A 26135-nucleotide genomic window follows, 5' to 3' on the forward strand; every position below is an offset into this window, starting at 1 on the left:
CAGCCTCGGGAACTCATCACCTCCCAAAGGCTTCCTGACAGCATCGCATTGAGGGTGAGGATTTCAACCTGTGTTTTGGGGGACGGGTAGGCAGTTTGTCACCCTCACCCTCTTTGTGGATTTCTGACTCAATATTGAGTCTGCATTCGGCTCTCCAGGGGACAGAGCCTGTGTGGACACTGAGCAAGGTCAGAGCTGCAAGCATGTACACATTGGGGGCAGGGGAGCTGCCAGGGGTGCAAGAACGGGTCTTCAGAGTCAATCGGAGCTGCTTTCCTGGCAAATGTACTCATAAGCTATCCTGGCAACATTTGCTCTTCACGAAGAGTCGATCAGGCAGTGCGGGCAGCAGGCGGTGTTGCCAGAAGCTTGGAACAGATGGTCGGGGCAGAGGCCACGACCTTGGGGTGGTCAGCAGCGCCAGGTGTCTGCCCTCCAGGCCTCATGCCTGTGACTGTGCAGAGACCGAGCCGATCGGGGTTTGCCGGCCAGTGTGGCTCTCATGCAGGTGATTATCGGGGTGTGCTTTCTATGTAATGTTCCCTCAATCCCATGCCCACCCCCACCATTTCTGTGTCTAGCAGAAATCATGCTGCGTTTCCTTGATGAAGCACTGAGTTTCCTATGGAGGTGTAGGAATAGCACAATTTGGTTCACGTCAAAATACTTTGTAGTGAAGCTGCATGGAAGAGGATTCTAGGCTTCCATTTGACGTTTTAGACAATGCCTGAGTGTTACAGGACCCACTTGCTTGTTAAAAAGCACCAGAAGAGAAAGGCTACTGGTTAATAAAGGAGATTTTTATATTAGCACAGAGAGGGTGGCTTGAGATAAATTCAGTGTAACGTAGGTGTGTTTGTAAGCCGTCAAAGGGACCATCTCTGTGCTGGTGACACATGTTTTCTGGCATTGATTTTCTGAAAAAGGATGACTGGCATTGGGTAGAATCATTGCAAAATTCACCTGGAAGGCGTCCACATGGTGTCTTGTTTTCTCCTGACATTCTGGGCACCACGAGGAATTATTCTTGTCTTCACCACTAGCGGGGGACTTTCCTGAACACCTGCTCCTCTTTGCCGTTGTGGGTGTGAAGGGGTCAGAGTGACCCTGTCTTCGTGGAGCTTTCAGACACCATGAAGACAGTGTGGCACGAGTGTCAGGCTCGGGTGGGTTGGACGCTTTCCCCAGAAAACAGCTGCCGATTCCAGGATGGCCCTCGACCCCTCCTCCCTCGTTTTTCTGCGTCGTGTCTGAGTTAAGGCTGTTCTATTGTAGCGGGGGTGTCATGTTAACTGCAAGTGTGCTTTTGTTCTGGGCAGTAAGTAAATTAATGATACATTTGCCAAGGACAGTGAGGCTTGATTTGATGAATCCAGTGGGGAAAAAGGAGAAGGGGTTTGGCCGGGTGGGCACGTGTGAGATGGGAGCAGAAAGGAGTAGCCATGCAGGCTGGTGGGATGGAGGGACCGTGTCCGCATTTCCATGGGGTCCATCGATGTTTGTGTCACTAGACCTGAACCTCTGTCTCTAATTCTAAACCCTGCATAGTGAGGAAATTCCTGATGGGCCTGCGTTGTTACTTCCTGTGGCTATTGCTGGGAAGTGCCCCGGGCGCCTCTTCTGGCTGGTGACGGCCCCGGGGCTGGACACTGGGTTCGTCCTGAGCTCTTCAAGGGGCTTGGGCTCCACGCGCAGCAGGCACCTGCGCATCTCTTTGGACGTGAGATGTTGGCACTCGGCTTGGAGGCCACCGCGATCTGGGTGTGGTCAGGACTGGCTATCCTTTGGGGAGAGAGCACTTGCCCGGGGGCCCCTCTGAGGTGCGTAGCCCTGCACTGCCCTCACAGGATGGCCTGTCCTCCGGGGACTTCCTGCCATTCCCCTGGACCCTCAGGTGTGGGAGTCAAGTGTGGTGTGTGTGTGTCACGGGCGGGGGTGCTGAGGACACCACGTGCCTGCTCATTCGAAGACACGAGGCGCTGCGTGGGCTCATTTCCAGGGGGCCGTTGGCATCTGGGGGCCTGTGGGTGTCTTTCCACTGGCAGGAAATAACGGATGGCCCACGTTACCTTTTTTGTCAATTTTTGCCAAGAAGCCCTAATGGCAATGTTGCTGTCCCGTTGTGGGAACCGCCCGTCTCAGGCTCACTGGCCCTCCTGTTTCTGGGCTGTTGCAGTGTTGTGTTCGGATAACCAGGTTAACTTCATTTGATTTTTTTTCCTGTTCTTTTGGAATAAGAGTTGATAGCTTGTTCTCCTTGTTCACCCCAGAGGCGAAGGTGTCCTTTAGGCCTGGAGGAGCACAGCCCTTGCAGGCAGGTGCCCGGCCTCGGCTTCTTGTGTCTTCCGCAGCCCTCACCGCACGTCTGCTCTTCGCTCCTCGTGCACACGGCCGGGGTCACGGGCTGTTCACTCTGCTGTTTGAGATCCTCGGAAAAGGTGGCGTTTACACTGAAGGGAGATTGGGGGTGTGGGGCTGATTTTAAATATGAGGAAATGACGGTAATCGAATGAGCAATGCCTAGCACTTAGTTTTAGGCTTGAGAAATTGTGTTTTAGAAACAAGGTATCCCCAACTCCTGGTTTTTTGAAATTAAATCTTTTAAAGTGTTCACATATATAAACAGTAAAAGCCTAAAACTATGCAACAGAGGGCCTAGAGCCCAAGCCACTGCCACCTCTGTCTCCAAGACACCTCAGAAACTTGTTCCTCCTCCTCACAGAACCCCCTTCTACTCCCCCCTACACTCCACCCTCCACACTCTGCCCTCCACACTCTGCCCTTCACAGCCCTCTTCCCCCCCTTCCGCCCCCTCCTTCCCCTCCTTCCCCTCCTTTCTCCCCTCCTTTCTCCCCTCTTTTCCCCCCTCCTTTCCCCCTCCTTTTACCCCTCCTTCCCCCTTCCCCTCCTTCCCCCATCCTTTTACCCCTCCTTCCCCCATCCTTTTACCCCTCCTTCCCCCATCATTTTACCCCTCCTTCCCCCATCCTTCCCCCTCCTTCCCCCCTCCTTTTACCCCTCCTTCGCCCCTCCTTTTACCCCTCCTTCCCCCCTCCTTTTACCCCTCCTTCCCCCTCCCTCCTTTCCCCCTCCTTCCCCCTCCCTCCTTCCCCCTCCCTCCTTTCCCCTCCCTCCTTTCCCCTCCCTCCTTTCCCCTCCCTCCTTTCCCCTCCCTCCTTTCCCCTCCCTCCTTTCCCCCTCTCCTTTGCCCTCCCTCCTTTCCCCCTCTCCTTTTCCCTCCCTCCTTTCCCCTGCCTCCTTTCCCCTCCCTCCTTTCCCCCCCTCCTTTCCCCCCTCCTTTTCCTCCCTCCTTTTCCTCCCTCCTTTCCCCGTCTCCTTTCCCCTCTCCTTTCCCCTCCCTCCTTTCCCCTCTCTCCTTTCCCCTCCCTCCTTCCCCCTCCCTCCTTTCCCCTCCCTCCTTCCCCCTCCCTCCTTCCCCCTCCCTCCTTTCCCCTCCCTCCTTCCCCTCCCTCCTTCCCCCTCCCTCCTTCCCCCTCCCTCCTTCCCCCTCCCTCCTTCCCCCTCCCTCCTTCCCCCTCCCTCTTTCGCCCTCCCTCCTTTCCCCTCCCTCCTTTCCCCCTCTCCTTTTCCCTCCCTCCTTTCCCCCTTTCCTTTCCCCTCCCTCCTTTCCCCCTTTCCTTTCCCCTCCCTCCTTTCCCCTCCCTCCTTTCCCCCTCTCCTTTCCCCCTCTCCTTTCCCCCTCTCCTTTCCCCCTCTCCTTTCCCCCTCTCCTTTCCCCCTCTCCTTTCCCCCTCTCCTTTCCCCTCTCTCCTTTCCCCCCTCCTTTCCCCCCTCCTTTTCCTCCCTCCTTTCCCCCTCTCCTTTCCCCTCTCCTTTCCCCTCTCCTTCCCCCTCCCTCCTTCCCCCTCCCTCCTTCCCCCTCCCTCCTTCCCCCTCCCTCCTTCCCCCTCCCTCCTTCCCCCTCCCTCCTTCCCCCCTCCCTTTCCCTCCCTTCCCCTCCCCTCCCTCCTTTCCCCTCCCTCCTTTCCTCTCTTTTCTTTCCTCTCCCTCCTTTCCTCTCCCTCCTTCCCCCTCCCTCCTTCCCCCTCCTTTCTACTCCCTCCCACTCCCTCCTTCCCCCTGCTTTCCCCCATCCTTTCCTCTCCCTCCTTTCCACCCTCCTTTCCCCCGCCCCCTCCCTCCTGCCCACCCTCCTTTCCCCTGCCCCCTCCCTCCTGCCCCACCTCCTTCCCCCTCCCTCCTGCCCCACCTCCTGCCCCACCTCCTGCCCCACCTCCTTCCCCTTCCCTCCTGCCTCCCTCTTCCCCTCCCTCTTCCCCTCCCTCCTTCCCCCCTCCTGCCCCCCTCCTGCCCTCCCTCCCGCCCCCTCTTTCCCCCCCCTTGATCTCCAGGGAAAGCAGATCGATAATGGGTTATAAACATGGAAACGTTTTGGAAAAGCTGTCCTCCATTTGTCAACTCCATCTCTCCTGCCTGGAAGATGTAGGGAGAACCTGCCTTAACCCCCCCTCATCCCGTAACAGGACAGAGGACCAGGAGGCAGAGACCCAAGTCCTGTCAGTGCCCTCAGGAAACCCCCCGTTTCCTCCTCATGGTGGAAGTGGAAACCATCCTGCTGGATGATCTTCCCGGGGAGCTCCTCCACCCTGAAAGCAAGGAATCTGGTTTTGAGCGTGCACACATTCTTGGTGCCATCACTTTCTGCAGCTGAATCCTGCATACGTGGCCCATTAGTCTTGCTAGTCTGGTGTTACTGGGTCCTGAGAGTTTCTATGGGCTGATGGCAGGTGTTTACCATTGTGTTTAGAGAGGAGAATAGAACTTTATTGTGTCAAAATCCAATGATAACGATTGCCATGTGATTCCTTGGGTTGGTTGGGGCGGGAGGTGCTCAAGCTTTTTCTGAGAGTTAAGTTCTTATTTGAGACAGTCTCACTTTGTCGTCAAAGCTGGAGTGCAGTGGTGTGATGTTGGCTCATTGCAACCTCCGCCTCCTGTGTTCAAGCAATTCTCCTTGCCTCAGCCTCCTGAGTAGCTGGGATTATAGGTGTGTACCACCACGCTCGGCTAATTACGAAAATTTTTTAAACAGGCAGGGTTTTGCCATATTGGCCAGGCTGGTCTCAAACTCCTTACCTCAAATGATCGGCCCACCTTGGCCTTCGAAAATGCTGGGATTTACAGGCTTGAGCCACTGCGCCCGGCCCGATCCTGACATCTTTTAAAGCTGCCTTCATGTACCAAAAGGCAGTCTATGTTTGAAAATCAGGCTTGAAGAGCCTAGGAGAAGAGGGTTATACTTCAGCTAGGTAAATAACTATGCATATGTTAAAGATATGGGCCAAAATCTACACCAAATGTTAACTCTTCTGCTTTATATTTTATATCTATTTATGGTTATTCTTTCAGTATTAAGATTTTTAAAGATTCTTTTGATAATTATAGACAAATTACTACAAAAACTCAGCTGCATTTGTAACACTTTAAAGAACTAATTGGATGACATTATTTTCCTTGGAGGCATTTTGGATAGTTACATAATTAATGTTTATCTCTTTGCCAGAAATCTTTTTTTTTTTCCAGAACAGAAACCTGAAAAGAAAAATTCCTTTGCAGTAAGTGCTATTTCACCGTGTGACAATCAATTTTTGAATGTGAGAACAAGATCATCGTGTATTTTTGGGATAATTCTTACTTCATAGTGATAATACTAAGTGTTAAAATTATGGAACAATTTGTTTCTTTGAAAATTACTATTTGCCTGCTCTCCAGGTGGGAGCTGAAGAGAACGTGGACGTAAAAATTAAATTGTATTTAGCTTGTATAAAAGAAGTTTTAAAAAAAGGTTTTTTGTTTTGTGCTACTACTGAAGTTGCTTAGCTGTGGAAATGAGGTTATTGCAGGCACCTAGAATTGTATCTCCTTCACTTCCACACTGGGAAGAAATTCTCCAACAAGCACAGGAATCTGACATTCTGATATTGAGACTCCTGGGCATCAAGCCCCATGGAAGGGGTGGTGATTACATGAGCGTTGGCGTTGATGTGGGCACCCTCCAAGCCGGACGCAGGGAGCAGGGAAGGGCAGAAAGAACAGGCCCCTCAGGTGCCACGAGAAAATAAAGCTTTGGTGGCAGTGGTAAGGGTTGGTGTCAGGGGCCAGGAAGAGGTGGCGAAGGGAGCTTGTGCCTCAAGGCAGCCCTGGAACCCGCGGTCCCTGCAGTGAGGTCTGGTCTGCAGAGGACGTGAACGGCCACGTGGCGAGGCCCACAGACAGCCTGGACTTGGCTGCCTCAGAACTCTGGTGGGCGTTGCAAACAGCCCCACAGGGTTGCAGTGCACATTCCACGGACAGAAAGAAGACGCTTGGAACTGTTCCCGGCACGAAACCAGTGCCCTGCGAACACTGGCCGCTGCTGTCGTGACTGAGTGCTGTCCAACTCGAGGCATTTACTCTGCTCGGTTCACTTAATTGGGCCAGGAATGGGGTTGCCCTGCCTTCAACAAGCTTGACGCATTGAACGAGGACTCAGTCGATAATGTACTCTGTAAACATGCTCTCCCGGCTAGAGTGAGCAAAGCCCAGGGAGCGGGTGGTTCTTCAGTATTAGCCAGGTGTTTGTGGCGGGGCCAGCTGTGCGGCTGCCAGAGCGAGTGTGACCAGGAAGCCTCTGTCCCTCCGAGGTGGCCAGCGTTCCTGTTATACGCGCCTTAAGCAGAAGGTGGGCACTGCTGGGGAACTTGCTCATGATCCTGTTTTCTGATTGGAAATTCAAGGTTTCTGAGCATCGTACATCAAATTTGTACATTGCTGAGACTATACACATTTCAACACTTGTTTTTTTCTGCTTTTCGGATCTATACAATCTGGCATTTGGCCATGGCTTCCAAGACAGGCTGGATGCAGAGTGAAGTCCTCTCCTCACTGTCAATGTTTGCTGATGTCTTTTTGTATAAACTTTGTATTTCCTGAGACTTTCAATTAGGTTTTTACTTAACTAGACTTTTAAAATTGCCATGCACATAATTCTACCAGTTACAATCATGAGCTGACATGGATTTTTGGTTTTACTTTGATGAATGTTTCACATTTGCATGCTGGATGTGGGGGCGGAGGTCATTTATCTGCTTTTCATTTCCTTCTTGGTTATACTTAGTAACTTTCAGGTAAGGCGTGGAAGGCATGGTACAGGGTGAATTGCAGGCCGCACTGTGGCGCGGTGGACGAGAGGCGCGGGCTGCAGCGGTGTACACAGGGGATGAGAGAAAAGAGGAGACTTCCATCCTCGAGGGAAACACACAACAATTTAAAAAACTGATCATCTAGCTTACATGAGGTCCAACAAATTCAGTTTGCAAAGTTTAACTTCCAAGTTAATTTAGTAATTTTTCCCCTAAGTCATTAATTTAGTACCTTACATTTAAATATATTTCTTTTGTCTAAAGCAAGTCATAAATTCTAAAATGAATGACTAAACATGGAATAATTTAGGAGTACAGCACCTGAAGGGAAAACTGCCAGTATGCTTTAATATTGGATACAGATGCTTAAAAAATAGAATGTAGCATTCTTACAATGCATGTGCTTTTAGCATGTAACTTGGTGTGTAGTTTTAAGCTCTATTTGTAGGAATGTGTATCTTGAATACTTCAGGGCACCACTGCAGATGTGTGCGTGAGATGTATAAATACTGAATGTTCTTCTCCCTTCCCTTAAATGAAAAACATTAGCTCCCTTTTTTTAAATTTCAATTTTAATTTTTTTTTGAAGTGGACTCTTGCTCTTGTTGCCCAGGCTGGAGTGCAGTGGCACAATCTCGGCCCACTGCAACTTCTGCTTCCCGGGTTGAAGTGATTCTGCTGTCTCAGCCTCCTGAGTAGCTAGGATTACAGGCACCCACAACCATGCCCAGCTAATTTTGTATTTTTATTAGAGATGGGATTTTGCCATATTGGCCAGGCTGGTCTCGAACTCCTGACCTCAGGTCATCTGCCCACCCCGACCTCCCAAAGTGCTGGGATTACAGGAGTGCTCCACCGTGCCCGGCCAACTCCCTTCTGTACTGATTTATACAGTTGTTTTTGCTTTTTGTTTTTTTGAGACGCGGTCTCACTCTGCCGCCCAAGCTGGAGTGCAGTGAGGCAAATCTTGGCTGACTGCAGCCTTCCCCTCCTGGGCTCAGGTCTCCTCCCACCTCAGCTTCCTGAGTAGCTGGGAATAGACACATGTCACCACGCCCAGCTAATTTTTTTTTTTTTTTTTTTTTTTTTTTTTTTTTTGTATTTTTAGTAGGGACAGCGTTTTGCCATGTTTTCCAGACTGGTCTCGAGCTCCTGGACTGAAGTGATCTGCCCGCCTCAGCCTGCCAAACAGCTGGGATTACAGGTGTGAGCACCACATCTGGCCCATTTTTTTTTCCTTCCAGGATTAGTAGGCGACTTTCAGAAAATTCTTCAACCTTGCAAACTTAATTTTCCATAATAATATGCCTCTAGGATAAAAACAAGACAGAAACAAAGAAGTATGTGTGGACTATAGTTAAACATTTTCAACACAACATAGCTTAGGAGAGTTGACATTTACAAAGAGCAGGAGGCCCGTTCAGTGCCTTCTAGGCATTGGGAATGGCGATCTGTGGGCGACCCTAACGTGTGGGCGTCCTGAGACGTGATCGTGGTGCTCACGCTTTTACCAAGGGCCTCCCCCCGGAGTACCCGAGGCTCTTCTGCAGTTGGCCAGCCGGGCAGCAGCTGCTGGAGAAGGAACAAACAGGAAAAGACAGATGTACACGGTGTTATTGTGGCAGAGAGGTTAAAACCAGGCTCACTCTGTTCTTACTGTTTTAAAAAGCTAATAATGAAGTTCTTAAATATGTATTGCATTTCAGGATTTTAAAAACAGTTGTGGGTGTGTCTGTGTCTCTCTCTAGCTCCCGTTCGGGTCTGCGAAGAGAGCTCAGAGATGCCACCTTTTCTTGTTGAGATGACAGGGCCTAGAGAGATGTGAACCCCGTGGTAGGGGGTAACTGACCTGTGGGGAGGCTGGGTCAGCGTGGGGATCCACCCCACTCCACGTTCCTGTAGGGAATCCACAGTTCTAACTCTTTATGATATGGGTAAGATGAACCTGGAAGAGGTGTTGTTTTTTAAGAAGTAAGTGCCATGCTCTTTTTTCCTCATATTTCTCTGTGTTTAAGCAGCATTGAAGGATAAGGCACTAGTAGCAGGTTGGTTTGGAAACAACCTTGTTGGTTATTTTACGTTGAATCCGATATTAATGTTGTCTGGTAACAGAAGTTTTCCTTTAACAACATGGAACTCTGTTGAATCTGTTGCCCCGTTGGCTGAGCCGTCTGAAGTCGGTGCGGTGGCAGCTGAAGACGCCGCTTCCCCTGGGAGGAAGCCTCTGGCTTGGCAGAAGGCACAGCCCTTGATGGAGGGAGTGAGGCGCCTTTGCAGGGACCCCCACACCGCACCTGTGGCTCTCTCCTGCCCCTGTTGTCTGGCCAAGCAGCCTTGCGACAGTGTGCTCAGTGTGAACGTTCACGGGGCAGGCCAAGGCTTTTGTTCCAGAAACACTGACTTCGGAAACGGCCGGTGGTGTGTGTTGAGCATGGCAAGAAAGACTTACGTGTGTTTAAACTTCTTGAACAAAGCAAGCTGATGTTTCGAAGGCTAATGACTTTGCTATGATCAATGTTCAGGAGAAAATAGGGTTTGATGAAATAGAAAGATAGGAGTGGCAAGTGACGTGCTTGTGCCCCATATGACTAAGCGATGACCTGGCCCTTCCACACCAGGGCCTCTGAGCAGCCAGCGTTGCAGATACTGGGTCAATTTAGATGGGACTCCTGGAACTGTCAGTCCCCCGGGAGAAACACGAGTTCTGTGTGCCCACGATCATGGTTCCCGCTACTGTGTCCAACAATGTGCCGAGTTCCGATTTCAGCATCGGGGCAGACACAGCCCTGAACACTATCACCGACCTAAGTCCGTGTGTGCCCCACCAGGCGGGCGCCGGCTGACGCTAACCCGAGGGCCCCGGCCCTTTTTATCTACCAGTGCGCTAGAAACAGCCTTTTACAAATACCATGAATGAGAGCTTCTCGTTATTCCCCCCACCCCCAGAAAATTACGTTTTTAGACTCTGAACATTTTTGATCTCATTCTCAAAAAAGTTTTACCGCCTCTTCTTCTGTGTGGCCACCGGCGGGGACGTAGCGTGGCCAATACCCCGGGAGTGCCCGTGAGTACCTGCAGTGCTGAGGAGGGCTGGGCCGCACTCTCTGTAAATGCTGAGCCTACATTTCTTTAAGCCTCCAATACCCATTATGATGAACCCCTGCCTTGATGCTGAGGGTAGAAATTGAACCGAATATTTTATAATTGTAGTCATTGTTCTGAACGCACCATTGCACTTGTTATCTCTTTGGTCTTGGCTGTTGACCTCATTTTCCCCTTTGTAAATTGGGGATGTTAAGTTACATCTAAGGCAATATTGGGGCTAGTTGAGTATTTTGCCAAGAGACAATAATAAAACATAGAAATATATTCTTCTGGTTTTTTGTTTTGTTTTGTTTTGTTTCTTTGTGAGACAAGGTCTTACTCTGTCACCCAGGCTTGAGTGCAGTGTTGCGATCTCGGCTCACTGCAGCTTCGACCTCCTGGGCTCAGGTGATCCTCCCACCTCAGCCTCCCGATTACCTGGGACCACAGGCACGTGCCGCCATTCCCGGCTATTCACGTGGGAGTCTGAAGATGCGTACCTAATGCAGGAAGCATTTCATTTTTTTTAAAATTTTAATGTCTAAAATTTTTCACTAATTCTCAAGTTTTAATTTTTCTTGTGCGACTTAGTTCTCAGGAATATTTTTCAGTTTTTCTTTCTTTCTTTCTTTTTTTTTTTTGGAAACCCTTGGCATGAAACTTATTTCTGGCACTGGTAAATAAAAAAAAGTATTTAACATACAGCACCTATAGTAAGTAACGCTTAGCACTCGTTTCTTGCTTTTCTGAGCATCTTAAACTCTCTTCACTTTCTTTGCGAAGGAAACCTGCCCAGGTTTTCCCGTGTTCACTGGCTTTGGGGGCAACTTTCACCTTATTTTTGGCAGTCACTAATCTCTGACCTAGATGTTGCTTCTGTTTTCCCAGTGACGGGTGTCACGGCTTTGCTGCTGCGGGGCGGGCCCGGCTGTGGGCTGACCTTCGCGCTGGGAACATGAACATGAGTGTCTTGTTTCAAAGAGGGGATTCCAGCATGGCTTTCCCTGCTCTTTCACCAGCTTTAGCTGAATTTTTGGGTCTGTGAAAGTTGGATGGGCAATGGGAGGGATTGAAGCTTCTTTTTTCCCTAATTGGTACCTAATTGGATCTTGCCCAGAGGGAATGGGTGGAGAATTTGAGAGCAGTCACTGCAGTTAGCTGAGCATCTGAAAGATGTGGGACAAAGCTGGTGTTGAGCTCCCTGTGACTTTTTTTATTTTCAAGTTTCCACACAAAGCATAGGTCCTTGTGGCATGTGATGTACACTTTCAGGCATGAAAAAAATCTCTCTTTAATTCCAGGGTCCTCCGCTATAAATAACTTTCTATTTGTTGTTTTTCAGATTGTAAATATGTAACAAATGTGTAGGGTCAAAATTTGAAAACCAAAATACATGAGGCAAACACCCCACAAATGATCAGTTCCACCCCCTTTGACTTCCCGTGGAGGGACTGTGTGATTTATTATGCGATTGTTTTAAATTCAGTTTTTCATTCATTCGAGTTCCTCAAAGCTAGGTTAAACAATTTCATTTTCTTTCTTTCTTTTCTTTTCTTTTCTTTTTTTTTTTTTTTTGAGACAGGTCCTCACTCTGTTTCCCAGGCTGGAATGGAGTGGTGCAATCACGATTCACTGCAGCCTCCACCTCCTAGGCTTAGGCAATCCTCCCACCTCAGCCTCCTGAGTAGCTGGGACTACACGTGCATGCTACTGTGCGCATCTAATTTTTTTTTATTTCTACAGAAACGAGGTATCCCTGTGTTGCCCAGGCTGGTCTCAAACTTCTGGGCTCAAGCAGTCCCCCTGTCTTGGCCTCTGAAAGTGCAGGGGTTACAGGGATGAGCCACCGCGCTGGGCCTTAAGTTAACTGATTACAATAGAGAAAGAACTGGAGCGTGTAGTTAGTTGAGGCTCCCGTTGGCCAGGCACAGCCACCTTGGTAAGTGTATGTGTGTGTCCTCATTGACCTTCTGATCCTGAGCTCCGAGAAATGAGGCTGTCTTGGGAGTGCTGTGGTTCTAGTCTCGTGATGGGTGAGTGACGCCGGCCGATCAAGGTCACCCTGGCGAATGCAACAGCTGCTCGGGAGCCAGGAGAGGGATGAGAAAGCTGCTGAGGGTCCCTCTGTGGACCCCTGAAGGGAGAGGGACCGAGATGTGAACACGGCAGCTGTTTTCTCCAGAGTCCTGTTTACTGACGGCCAAACAGGATGAATCCTGAGAAGGTTTGGATTTGGGTCTGAACTGGGCTTGTCTGGCTGTAGAACAGGAGCTGGTGACGAACTCAGGACATGAGGGCATGAGGCGACTTGATGTGGATGGCTCCGGGTCACTCCAGCCACTGTCCTGCAGCCGTCAGAGGGTGGGAGTGAGCGTCTCTTCCCTGTCTGGCCACACCCTCTGTGCCCTGTGACTCATGGCCTGGCCCTGGGCAGCATTTATGTTTGGGGTCTGTGGATGGCTCCAGTTGTTCAGTAAATTCGGTGATTCTCATGGGGTGATTGTGCCCCAGGGGATGTTTGCACCGTCCAGGGAGGTTTCTGGTTAGAACTGGGAGAAGGGATGCTCCCAGCCTCTGGGGCTGGAGGCAAGGGACGCTGCGGAATGTCTCTCCAAGCACAGGGCGGGCTCCATAGTAGGAGTCTGGCTCAGGATGTGGCTGTGTTGTGCCCAGGACGCAGTCCTGGGCGGATCTGATGTGGTGAAGTCATCATCCTCAATCGTGATTTCCTTCTTGCCAGCATTGATGCTTAGATGACGCCACAACCCCTCAGAATCTATGCGGTGCTGGTGAGTGGGTCTTCCGGGCAGAACAGAATGAATGAAATACCTCAGAGCAGGTGTTACACATTCTCAGGATATGGCTGCAGGGAGTTTCTGTTGGACTCCTCTCATTCCCTAGCACTGGCTGGTGCATTACTCTGTCCTGTAAGCTTGATCAGGTCACATCAGAAACACAGTAGGTGGGTGCCACGCTGCTGTCAGGTGTCACGAAGGTGACGGTGACCACAGCCTTGTGAGTAATTCCTTGTCATAGTGGCCCCACCACGGACCCAGGGGCCCAGCTGTCTTCGGTCTTGAGAGTTTTATGCTTTTCTGGGCAGGGTCTCCCCTGTCTTGAAGCTTCCCTCTCCTCTTTTGGAGACTGAAGGAAGGAGAAGAGGAGCGATAGGGAAGGAGGGGAGAGAGGATTTGCAGCAATGTGGCCATTCCCACAGATTTCAATGTGGAGTTAAGGAGCCGAGACCTCCCCCACCTGCCCTCTTGTGTGCCTCAGGCACCAGGTTACACACACCCTCCGGCTTCCGGTGAGGGCTTCTTGGAGACGCAACCAGCTCCCCGCAGCCAGTCTTGGTCAGTCCTGAGCTAGGGTATTCCCCAGGAAAGGAGTGACATCACCTGTCTGAAAAGCCTAAGGAGCCCCCCACATGGTTGGTGGTGCTGACGGGGCCACATCCTGGGCACCAGACCAGGGAGTATACCCCAGATGAGTGTTTCTGGCTGGCAAGCAGGCTGGCATTTGGATTGAAGTCCTGCACAAACTGCCATGGCCAGAGCCTGCAAGGCAGAGCCTGTACAGAGCAGCCCAAGAGCTGGGCATGTGCTGGGCCTGGGAGGACGTGGAGGCCATGCCATGGGGTGTGGGGGACCCTGCTCACAGCTCACCTCGTGGTCGCCCAGCACTGACCCATCCACCTTACCCTCCTACCCACCACGCTGTGAACTCATCTGCCACAGATCTCCACCCACTGTCCGAAGCCCTCGGCCCACAATGCTTTGGGTTGCACCAGGGCTGCAGAGCCTGGGTCGCTCACTGTTCAACTCTCCTGGGGCGATGTGGGCCCAGCCCTGCGTCCCAACAGTAGCATTTCTGCAGCAGATGTGGGGATATTCACAGTAAGAGGGACAAGTCCAAGTCCATAAACAGTTGGTTTTGCCGCCAAGTGGATGACAAAAATACCTTGCTGTGTGGGGCCGCTTGGAGGTGGGAACAGTGAGCGTGTAGACCTGTCCTGCTGTTACCTTGGTTATCACGTTGAGGTGGAGTCTGGAAAACCCCGGTGCACATGGGCTTCGGAACCGCTCCCCTTTTTGACACCAGAACCCATTTCCCAGTGGAACCCCAGAACAGCAACTCGGGCTCTTGCTCGCCTGTGTGGCTTTGTGTGTGGCTTCCTGCTGGTGAGCAGAGATGTGGCGTGGGGCTGAGTGTGGCCCACCGGTAATCCAGCTGCATGCCTCCTTCCCTGCCTGAGCGTGGAGGCTGCCTCTGCACGATGAAGGCTGTCACTTGGTGTGGTCCTTACAGCTGTGGGCCCCATCCCACTGGTCGTGGCCTGCCTGCAGAAAGCTATAGGACTGGCTTTGCCTTTCAACCTGCTGATCGCCCTGGCCTCCCTTACCCACGATGAGATGCCAAGAGCTGAGCTGTCCCGCTCGTGACTAACTCGCCACTGCCTACAACCTGCGCCGCTGCCTGCCTCACACCCACCCTGCTGTGCTGCCTGTAGGCCTCCCCTTTCACGAGGACCTGGGCTGTGCCCAGGCAGCCCCCTGTGTCGCTGAGGCCTGTCCTGCTACCGCACGGCCTCCAGAGCTCCCCTCGGCCCCTTGACCCGCATGAACCGGCTTCCCCTGGTGATTCAGGCCCCTTCTGTCCCTTCCTGGACCGCAGCGCAGGCCCTGGGGCTGGCAGGTGAGCACCCGGCACCCCCCGCTAACCGCTTGGCCCTGCTGCTTCAGGCTTACAAAAGCGTGTGCGACATGGCCGAGGTGTGAGGCCGCCGCCAGGAGCTTTGCATCCCCCTGTGTGTGGTGCCGGCCACGATCAGCAACAATGTCCCGGGCACAGAAATAAGCCTGGGCGCTGACACTGGCCTGAATGCTGTTGTCTGGGTAAGAGAACCCCGTTTCCTCCCATTGCTTTCTTTCACTTATTTTAGCAATTTGTTTCTTCTGTGCTAAGAATGAGCCAGATTTATTATTACTCTTCTCCACCCTCCACCCCCACTCTTTATTAGCTTGACTTTATGTCGGTCACACTGGCCAGAACAGGGTAAATTTTGTAGCTTCTCTGCCTTAGGGAGAATCTGTCTTTATTGATTAAAAGTGAGATGATATATTCAGTCCTTGGGGTCTTGTCTCTATCGCACCTAGACTAGGGGAGCGGTGAGCACCATTTCTCTGGAGCCTGCCTCTCCTGCCTGCGTTGACTAGCGAGGCTGCAGGGCCAGCTGTGGGAGCCTGCAGAAAGGGGTTTGAGTGCCTGGTATGTACGAGCTCTGGGACACAGCCGTGTCCACTGGGGGCCGCTGCCTGGAACCACAGCCTTCCTGGTGAGACGAGAGGTTCTTGAGAGAGCTGAAAGCAAGCCCTCCTGGGCAGGTAGCTTCACCAACATGTGCTTTGGGAGGAGTGGATCCTGCCGGTCATGGGCATGGTGCTGACACCCGCATGGTGGCCCCTCCGGTCCCTGATAAGCTGACCCACCTCTATGGTCATGAACTGGACATGAGGACCTGTGGGAGTTCCACAGGCCTTTGCTGCAGAGAGGGTCCTCACTCAGCTGCAGACGGGACGGTGGCCATCTTGGCAAGTAGGGTCATGTCAGTGGTTTGGCTGCCTGGTGCCTTCTGAAGAGTAGCCGCTGGCCTTTACCTTAGATGTTCACGTCCAAACCACCTCCGGAGTTTGCGGTGAAAACTCCCAGCCCTGTTGGAGACTCCTTAGTTCAGCTTGGCACAGAACCTCGGAAAACAGCAGTTCTGTTCTGGGTTCTTCAGAACTGACCTCCAGTGCAGGGAAGGGAGCAGAGGGGCCGTGAGGTCGGCTGCAGCCTCCTGTGCCTCACACTCGAGCTGAGGGCCATCTCTCTCCTGGACTTCTCCTTGTTGCGTTCCCTGGTGCTGTGCTGGCCCAGTTCCCTTGCAGAGGCTGGCCCCGACTCGTTCCCTGGACTTTCTTGGGCCCCGTGCTTGACCCCTGTTCATTGAATGCCATTGGGTTCCAGCCATCGCTGGCTTCGCTCTCCTTTAGCACCTTGTAGATGTCCACACATGCGGCGCAGCACTACCCCGGCCAGCGGCTGTGCTTTGCTGCAGGTCCCTTGCTGTAGCAGGGGTGGGACCCCCACCCCCTGCCCCGTCTGGCCACCGACTTCAGTAGAGGCTCGGCTGTCGTGAGGGATACCAGTCATGGGAAAACTGGTCTCTCTGCAGATTCACAGAGCAAGGTGGTTCTCACAGAGAAGTCAGTGGCTTTTTTCTACCTTAACGCTGTAGCAAACGCCACCTTATCTTTCACCACCAATTTATAGTTCTTTACACCCACAGAGCAAAGTGCTGGTGATGTTTGAACTGTAGCCTGGGGCTCTCGCTCCCATGGGACTCCTTGGGGAATTTCCTAGCAGGATTGTGTGTGTGCCCTTTCAGGGGGTTGTATCTGCCAGGCGCATCCCATTGTGTGGCAAGAATGGCTGAGGTCACAGGCTCTGCCTGACGAGTGCCACTCACAGCTGCTGTCCACGCAGGGCCATGCTTGGGATCGGCCTTTTTCTTGTCAGTGCTACTTTGACTAATTGCCCGAGTCACGGCTGGAGTGACTTGCTATTTTTAGAAGCTAATTCAGGCTTCAGATGCCATCTAGGTAATGAGGAGAGAGTTCAGGAAAGCTGTATCTAAGCTCCAGCAAAGGCGGATTCTTCCATCACAGCTGTCACTGCGTTTACACTGAGAGGAGCACACGGTCGTGGGCGTGGCTCAGGTGTCAGGGCTGCGCTGTTCCACGCACCCACAGCAGCAGCCTGGCGGGACCAGAACTCAGACACTCTCGGGCACAAATCAGCCTCTTGGGAGAGCTGCTTTGCCTGCAGAATTCTTTTGCTATTAAGTGATGGATGTCATTCTTTGAATGAGTGACAGTAATTCCCCACCTCAGGATGGGCTGCGGGGGAGATTCAGTTGGAAAAATAACCCATGAGGCTTTGTGCCTCTGGGGATCCTGATGCCCCACCCACATTTTCCTTCCCATGCCCAGGATTCTCTAAGACAAAGGGCAAGTCTTAAAGCCTTACGGCATCTTAAGTCTTAGATCGCAATTAGAGACCCACCCAGTACAGGTGGAACAGTGAAACCCTCAGAATTCTACACTGGCCCTTCAAGAAGGCAGTTGTGGGCTCTTTGGACCCTTGACGGGTTTCTGTCCTCCGTCCTTCCTAAGCACAAAGACGGGAATTCTTCCCATTGCCTGTTTCTCTCCCCATCTCGGCTTCTACACAATGCAAAGTGGCCCTCTAACTAGAGCCCGTATTCAGTTTTGAATACATCAACCAATTATTTTGGGAAGAAAAGAATCTGTCAAAAAACGAAGTATAGGTTGGAATGGTTTAATCAAGCCTATGTTTATTCAACAAAGTGCGCTTTTAAATTTCATCCGAGGTACTCAAGTGAAAATTTCCCAGTGGGTGTTAAACTTTCATGCACAGACTCTCATGTGGCTCCCAGTCTCAAGTCCACACCCCCACTTCATGTTTTTACTCTTGGCTGAGTCCCATGGAGGCCGGTTAGGGAATCCTGCAGGATCAGCCCTTGACCAGGACGGACGGACGGACGGACGGACAGACGACTGGCTGAGGAATACTGTGCTTATGTCATTCAGAGACAAGTATTTCTTGAGCGCCTGCTGTTTGGGCTCGGCCGGGTCCTGTTGATGGTGCAGTGGTGTAAGCCTAGCCCACAGTTCCTGCCCTCATGGAATTTGCAGCCTAGTGCGGACTGCAAGTGAAATAACCACGAGGTAACTGCAGGGAGAGACACCGGGTTGATTTCTATGAAGAGAGGACATGGGGTGCCCCGAGAGCCCCTGACAGAGGGAACTTTGCACTCCTAGAAACGAGGCGGCGTTTTCCTGAGGAAATGACATTTCCCTCTGGGTCAGAGCTGAGGAAGGTGCCTGTGTGTGTCCCGTGGCCGCTGAGACCCTGACCACACACCTGGGGCTGGAAAATAATACTCACTCTCCCACAGCTCTGGAGGGCAGGAGCCATGGACTGAGACCAGAGTGTTTGCTCCAGGAGAGGCCCTCGTGGCCCATTCAGGTGCGCAGAGCTGCGGGCCTTGCACGCCTTGTTCCCTGGCGCCGCCTCCTCCCATGTGGGTGTGCAGCATCCTGCTCCAGGGCCTTCAGCCTCTGCACCCCTCATCTGCCGATGCAGGTCGTGGCACTTAGGGCCCACCTGGGTTGTCCTCAGAATTCACCTTTATCACCGCATGAGGGAACAGTCCCAGGTTCCAGGGATTGGGACCGGGATTCCTTTGGGGGTCGCTCTGCCGCCCATCACTGTGCCTGAATGTGATGCACACAGCGGCCAGCATATCCAGAGGCCCCAGGAGGACCTGGGGTGGCTGGAGCTAGAGCGGGACCTGGTGTCAGAACCAGGCGGAGCAGGGAACCTCGAGAAAGGCTTGACGTGTACTTGAAGTGAGCAAAGAGTTTTCAATGGATCAGATGAATGTTTTTTATAGATAGCTCTCCAGTCTGTGTGAAAAGATTGGAGGGTGCCGGGGTGGGAGCTGAAGCCCAGGTAGAGGCTTTGCAGAGGCCCCGCGAGGTGGGGCCCAATAGCCACCCCTTCTCCTCCCCTTGGCTATTGGGAGCCATGGTTGACTCATAGCCTGTTTAAGATACTGTGAGTAATATCGTCTCCCCCTCTGGAAATAATGAACTCTTTCACAGACGGGTGTACACCTTCAGTGTATTGCTCAGGAAACAGTGATATAATTCTTAAACATCAAGAATTGATTGTAATAATTATCAATAATACTATTAATTAATATTTTACAATTAATATGGATAATTATTTTAAATAGATGATGGATGACAAAAATTAATTTTTAATAATTATATCATTTATTAATGTTACTAATTTTTAATATTGTTTTTTGCCAGCATCACTTAGTATTGATTTAAGTAAGATTAATTGTTGATATCATTATTTTATTGTGTTAATATTATTAATACTCATCGTTAATATTCTGAATCAGTATTAATATTTAGTATCTTTGTCATTATTAATGTCGATGATTACTAATTTTTATTATATTTATTAATAATTAATAGGCTTGTTCCTCATATCCAGCAGGGAGAAGATGATATTACTCCCAATATTGCAGAAAGTGTACATTCCTCTATGATGTTTTTCCTAATAACCAGGGGGTAGAGGATGACATTATTGAAACTACCGCAGTGTGTGTACATCCTTTCGATCATCTTGTTCCTTCTATCTAGAGTTCGAGAGGATGATATTACTCCCAATATCGCAAGGGACGTGGATCTCCACTGTGATATTTTCCCTCACATCCAGCCGGGGAGAGGAAGATATTAGTAAAAGCCAGCAGGGAAGAGGAAGATATTACCCCCAATATCACAGGGGTGTACATCACCTTGTGATATTGTTCCTTATATCCTGGGATGGAGAAGATAATACTAGTGGCAATATCGCAGGAATTTTACACACCCACTGTGCTATTGTTCCAAACAACATGATATGACTCCTAGTATCACAGGGGGAGTACATCCTCCTGTGATATTGTTTCTTATATTCAAGGGGAGAGAATGATATTACTCCCAATATCGCAGGGTTTGCACACACCTCCTGCGATATTGTTCCTAATATCCCAAAGAGGAGAGCATAATATTACTCTCAATATCTCAGCAGGTGTACACCTCGTTTCTAATATTTTTCATAATATCCAAGATGGGAGAGGATGATAAGACTCCCAATATGCCAAGAAGTGTATAGCCGCCTGTGATATAGTTCCTAACATCCAGGTGGGGATAGCATGATATTACTGCCCATATCGCACGAGTGGTAAAACCCCTTCGATATTTAGCCTACGATCCTGTGGGGGAGGGGATATTACTCCCAATATCGAAGAAGGTGTACACCCCCCTGAGACACTGCACCCAATATCCATGTTGGGTGACGATGACAATATACTCAATATCACAAGGGATGTACACAAACCCTGGGATATTTTTCCTTATATCTAGAGTGGGAGAAGACACTATTACTCCCAATAACACAGGGACTGTGGCTGTATACCCCTCCTGTGATATTATTCTTAATATCCTAGGGAAGAGAGGATGATACTACACCCAATATCGCAGGGGGAGTACACCCACCCAGTGATGTTGTTCTTAATGTACTCCATCTCCCTCCACCAGGGATATCGTTTCTAATATCCAGGGGAAGAGAGGATAACATTATGCCCAATATTGCAGTGGAGTGTACACACCTTCTGTGATGTTGTTCCTAGTATCCAAAGGTAGAGACGATGATGTTACTGGCCATATCGCAGGGGGTGTACACCTTTATGTGATATCGTTTTTGACATTCAGTGGGGGAGAGGATAACATGAATCCCAATATCGTTGAAGGTGTACAGACCCCTGTGATGTAGTTTCTAATGTACAGGGGTAAGACCAGAATATTGCTCTCAATATCACAGGGGGTGTAACCACCCTGCCCCCTGTATGTTGTTCCTAATATGCAGCAGTGTGGAGGCTGATAGTACTCCCAATATCCCAGAAGGTGCGCCCACACCTGTGATAGAGTTCCTAATATCCAGCGGGAAAGAGGCTGATTTTACTTTCGATATCGCAGTGGGTGTACACCGCCCCCAACCCCGGGGTATCGTTCCTAATATCCAGGCGGGAAGAATATGACATGGGTGATAATATCGAAGGGGGTGGACACCTCTTCTGTGATATGGTTCCTGATATCCAGGGGGTGAATGGATGATATTACTCCCAATAAAGTAGGAACCGTACAGCCACCCTGGGATTTTGTCCTTAATAACCACAGGGGAGAGATGATATTACTACCAACATTGCAAGGGGTGTACACACCTCCTGTGATATTGTTTCTTATATCCAGGAAAGGAGAAGATGGTATTACTAACAATATTGAAGAGATATACAACCCCCATGGGATATTGTTCTAAAGATACAGGTTGAAAGAGGATGAGACGCCATCCAATATAATAAGGGGTGTACACCCCACCTGTGATATGAATCGTAAAACCTAGAAGAAGAGAGTGACATTGCTTCCAAAAACACACGGGGTGTACACCTACCTGTGATATTGTTTCTGTCATCTAAAGGAAGAGATGATGATACTACTCCCACTACCGGAGAAGGTACACACCCCCCTATGATATTGTTCCTCATAACTTGTGGGGGAGAGCATGATATTACTTCCAGTATGACAGTGGCTTGACACCCAGTCTGTGATATTGGTTCTGCACACCAACTCTGTGCCCCTCGTTTCCCATGCATTCTCTCCACACTTTTGGAACCTCGTGGGAGGCTTTGTCTTTGGTTACAGATGAAGAGACGAAGGGTCTGAGAGGTTAAGCAAGTTTGTTACTGGAAAGCGGTTCCGATCCAGACCTCAAGAGAGGTTTCCTGGATCTCACAGAAGAAAGAATTCCGGCCGAGTCCATAAAGTGAAAGCAAGTTTATTAGGAAAGAAAAGGAATAAAAGAATGGCTACTCTGGCTGGGCGCAGCGGCTCACTCCTGTAATCCTATAACTTTGGGATGCCGAGGAAGGTGGATCGCCTGAGGTGAGAAGTTCGAGACCAGCCTGGTCCAACATGGCAAAACCCTGTCCCCACTAAAATACAAAAAATTAACTGGGCGTGGTGGCAGGTGCCTGTAATCCCAGCTACTAGGAAGACTGAGGCAGGAAAATCGCTTGAACCCAAGAGGTGGAGGTTGTAGTGAGCCAAGATCACGCCACTGCATTCTAGTTCGGTCAACAGAGCAAGACTCCATCTCAAAAAAAAAAAAGAAAAAAAGAAAAAGAAAAGAAAGAATGGCTGCTCCATAGGCAGAGTGGTGCCAAAGGCTGCTGGTTGCCCATTTTCATGGTTATTTCTTGATCATATGCTAAACAAGTTTTGGACTATTCATGAGTGTTCCAGGAAAGGGGTGCGCAATTCACAGAACTGAGAGTTTCTGCCCTCCCTTCTGAGACCACGTAGGGTAACCTCCAGATGTTGCCATGGCATCTGTAAACTGTCGTGGCGCTGGTGGGAGTGTCTTGTAGCAGCTAATGCATTGTAATTAGCATATAATGAGCCGTGAGGACAATCAGAGGTCACTCTCGTGGCCATCTTGGGTTTGGTGGGCTTTGGCCGACTTTACTGCAAACTGCTTTATCAGCAAGGTCTTTATGACCTGTATCTTGTGCCGACTTCCTATCTCATCCTGTGACTAAGAATGCCTAGCCTCCTGGGAATGCGGCCTAGTAGGTCTCAGCATCCCTTTACCCAGCCCCCATTCAAGATGGAGTCGCTCTGGTTCACGTGCCTCTGACAAGTTGGCCTGGGTAGAGTGTTCTCTAGTGTGGTTGTTGGAGCTGTTCCTAGAAGTAAGAGGTATTTTCAGTAGGAAACAGGTCTCTGTTAGCCCGGGGACTGGCACTCTGCCCCAGTATGTCGGCCTCATTTTAGTGATGGCAAAACTGGGGCTCAGAGACATCAACTCCCTCATCCCGAAACCCCAGACTGTCAGTGGTGGGCTGGGGTTTGAATGTGGGGCTTGAAGACCCATCATCTCCTCTGGTCCCCCAGTCTCTGCTGCCCAAGAGGAACAGGATCCCAGGATCCAGGCCCCTCATGGCACCAGTCAGGGTGGGTGGAGATGGGGAGGCAGAGTTCCAAAGCTCCCCAGACTCTGAGGCAGGTCGGGGACCAAGAGCAACCCGGACCTGGGGGCCCCACTCCGAGAAGAATGGCTGCAGGCCCGGCCCAGTAGGCAGGAGGTCTGTGTCCTCAGTCAACGTGACGGCGCTTCCAGCTGCTCCAGCCAGGCCGTGCTGTCTTCACGTTTCCAATCATTCGGCCTCCTCTCCAATTCCCAAGCCCAACCCACAGAGACGGCGATCTGGGGTCTACATGAGGTTTGTCAGCAGCTCTGAGCTGCAGCTTCCCGCCAGCCCCACGGCCGGTTCTGGAAAGCTCTCTGCTGCCCCCTGGTGGGGAGGCTCAGGGTAGGGCTCTGGCTGCAAGCATGGGGTCCCAGAACCTCTTGATTCTGTCACCTCTGCTGGGTGGAAAACCAACCCAGGACTGAACCAGCAGATGGGTGCCTGATTCCTTATTATCAGAGCTCCGCCCACTGGCAAGTCTCTCTCCGGACCTCAGTTTCCCCTTCCGTTAAAGGAGGGGCTTGGGGGATACCAAGGAGGGGTAACTGCTTAGTGAGGATGGGAGGTTTCTTCTGGGGAGATGAATACATTTTGAAACTAGATGGCGAGAGTGGTTGCACAGGACTGTGAATGCACAAATGCCACCACATTAATTGCGTTGAAATAGTTAATTGCATGCGATGTGAAAGTCACCTCATTTAAAGTGTGTAAAAAAGGGGCCTGGGAGAGTGCAGTGTATGTGAGAATCACGTGGGACACCCATAGTCTCTGAACCTCGGTTTTCTTGCGTAAACTGGTAAAGAGACCGTGTGAGCCGTGTTCCCTGGGGCCAAGAGATTCCAAGAAGGAAAACCTGGGATTCCTGGGACTAGGATGAGGGCCAGGGGCCGGAAGGGGAGGGGCATGTGGGGATGGCTGGGGTCAGCCGAGATAAGGCTTTCAATACTGGGTAGCAGCGTCTACACAGGCGGAGATCCCTGCATCTCACTTCCTGCAGGGCTGACCAGTGGCCAGAGGTGGGACTGGCCAGGCTCGGCCCAACCAAGTCTGAGAGCAGAGGACACTGAGTTAGGGATCCCCGTCGCCACCCTCACTGGCCTGTGGCTCTCCTGACACCACAAGAGAGGTCCAGGAGCTGACTTTGGGTCCCAATGGGGGACACCATCCAGGCTACAGGCTGGCAGGGTAGTGTGGTGGTCAGTGTACTGGGCTCTGCGTGTCTGCCCCTACTTGCTGTGTGACGGTGGGCCAGACACCTAACCTCTCTGTGCCTCTATTTCTTCAATGGTGAACAGGGACACTAGCATCCCCCACATCCGATCACAGTGGCCTGAAGGTTAAAGGCAACGGCGGCACGAGACGTACAGTAAGAGCTCTGAGCAGGGAGAGCAGGGAGCTGCCCAGGGAGTTCCACCACCATCTCCCATCTGGCCGCCGAGGAAACCGAGGCTCATGGTGACCTGGCCAGGTCTGTTGGACTCAGGGTCCTTCTCATCCCCAAGATCAGAGAGCTGTCACCAGGGAAGGAGCTGGCCCGTAGACACAGCCCAGGAAGCACACAGAGAAGGGTGCCCTGGGGACTTCGGTATGTTATTGCAAAAAAAACATTAATTGCTATTTGAACCCTGCTTTCATGCCTCCATTTCCCAGAAAATGAGCCACGGAGACACCAGGAGAGGCAGGAGACCATCCTCCTTGCACAAAACCCATTCCCTTGGATGCTGTCCTCAGCGAGGGTGGCTGAGGGCCAACCAGGGGGCCCAGCCGCAGAGTGGCAGAGGAGGTAGTTTGACCCTGCGGATGTTGAGCTCTGTGGTGAAGGTCCTGGCCTTCTGGTAGAAGAGGATAAACTTCTCACGGTCCAGGAGGAAGTTGTGGGAGATGGTGGCCGGCCACGTGTAGGTCTTCAGCTGTGCCCTTCTTGTTGCCCAGGTCCATGGCGGCTGCCAGGGCCAGCTGGTAGTACCCGGCTGCATCAAACGGGTCCTGAAGGGGACAGGCCATGCTCAGCAAAAGGGGGACTCAGAGCCCGTCTTCCCAGAGGCCGTTCCTGTCTCCAGGTCATTCCACATGTCCAGCCAATGCTGGCTCACCCCATGAGCCCCGAAGCCTGTGACACTGCTGTGGTCTCAGCTGCAGGTGGGGATGACCCTGACACCCCTGGAAGCCTTCCTGACTGTCCCTATGCCCCACTCACCCCAAGCCTCCTGCCCCAGTGCCACCCTTTCTGTAGGCAGTGGCTGCTTTCCCCATGGGCTGAGGTCAGGGCAGATCCTGCCTGCTCTGACAGTTCCATGCAGGACTCGTGGCTCCAAGCCACAGCAGGGGCAAAGCGTTGAGTGACCCAGGCTCCCCTCTGGCCCCTGTCCATACTGACCATTTCCAGGCCCTCCACGGGACAGGCCAGGTACAAAACCATCTCACAGGTGTCCTCCCTAGCAATGATCCCTGAAATATTGATGGAGTGTGACTCCCCAGACATCCACTCCTGTTTTCAATGCATCTTTGGCTCAAACTCACCATCCCTGGGTTGGGATGCCGTCTCCCAGACCTCCTCCTTGACCCTCCCATCCCCCACCCGGCACCTCTTCCACATGGGGGTCACCCAAGGAACCTCTCTAAGACCCATGCCTGGCCTGTTCCTCTTTGCCATCTCAAGATGGCTCCCAGGGCCAATGAGAAAGTCCAAGACGCAGCAGTCCATTCCCTCACTGCCCCGCCCCACACACAGAGCAGGGGCGTGAGAAGGCCCCGAGTCACCGCCACTGCTCATCCAATGGCCCCCGCCCAGCCGAACACTGGACTCTGTGCTGGGTGTGTGGCTGAGCCTAACGTCCTTGATCCCAGTCTGAGGGACCTGGGAGTGAACACTGACCACACAGGGTGGCCCGGGCTGTGGCAGAGGGAAGCCCAGGAGACCCCAGACTCAGCCGGGGATGGAAGGCAAAGGCTTCCTGAAGGGGTGGGGGCTTCCCAACTAAACAGGAAGGAGCCAGCCAATGCATATGTCTCTGCGTGTGCCTGTGTGTGCGCCTGTGCGTGTTTGTGTGCCTGTGTGTGTGCACGTGTCTGTGTGTGGGCGCCTGTGTGTGCATGTGCATTTGCGTGTGCATTTCCATGTGCCTGTAGTGTGTGAAGCAGCTGTGAGCAGCAGGCTGAGCCAGGACACATCTAATCCACCCTATTCCAGGGCTCAC

The 26135-nt window shown here is 51.5% G+C and overlaps 1 long non-coding RNA gene across 1 annotated transcript in view; it reads left to right on the plus strand.

Moving 5' to 3' along the window:
- Positions 1 to 26135, plus strand: part of LOC139361040 (uncharacterized) — a 124855-nt gene that overhangs the window by 82994 nt on the left and 15726 nt on the right. The gene's annotated exons all lie outside the window — the stretch shown is intronic.

Source organism: Macaca nemestrina (assembly GCF_043159975.1).
Source record: "Macaca nemestrina isolate mMacNem1 chromosome 4 unlocalized genomic scaffold, mMacNem.hap1 SUPER_4_unloc_2, whole genome shotgun sequence".
Taxonomy (NCBI): Eukaryota; Metazoa; Chordata; class Mammalia; order Primates; family Cercopithecidae; genus Macaca; species Macaca nemestrina.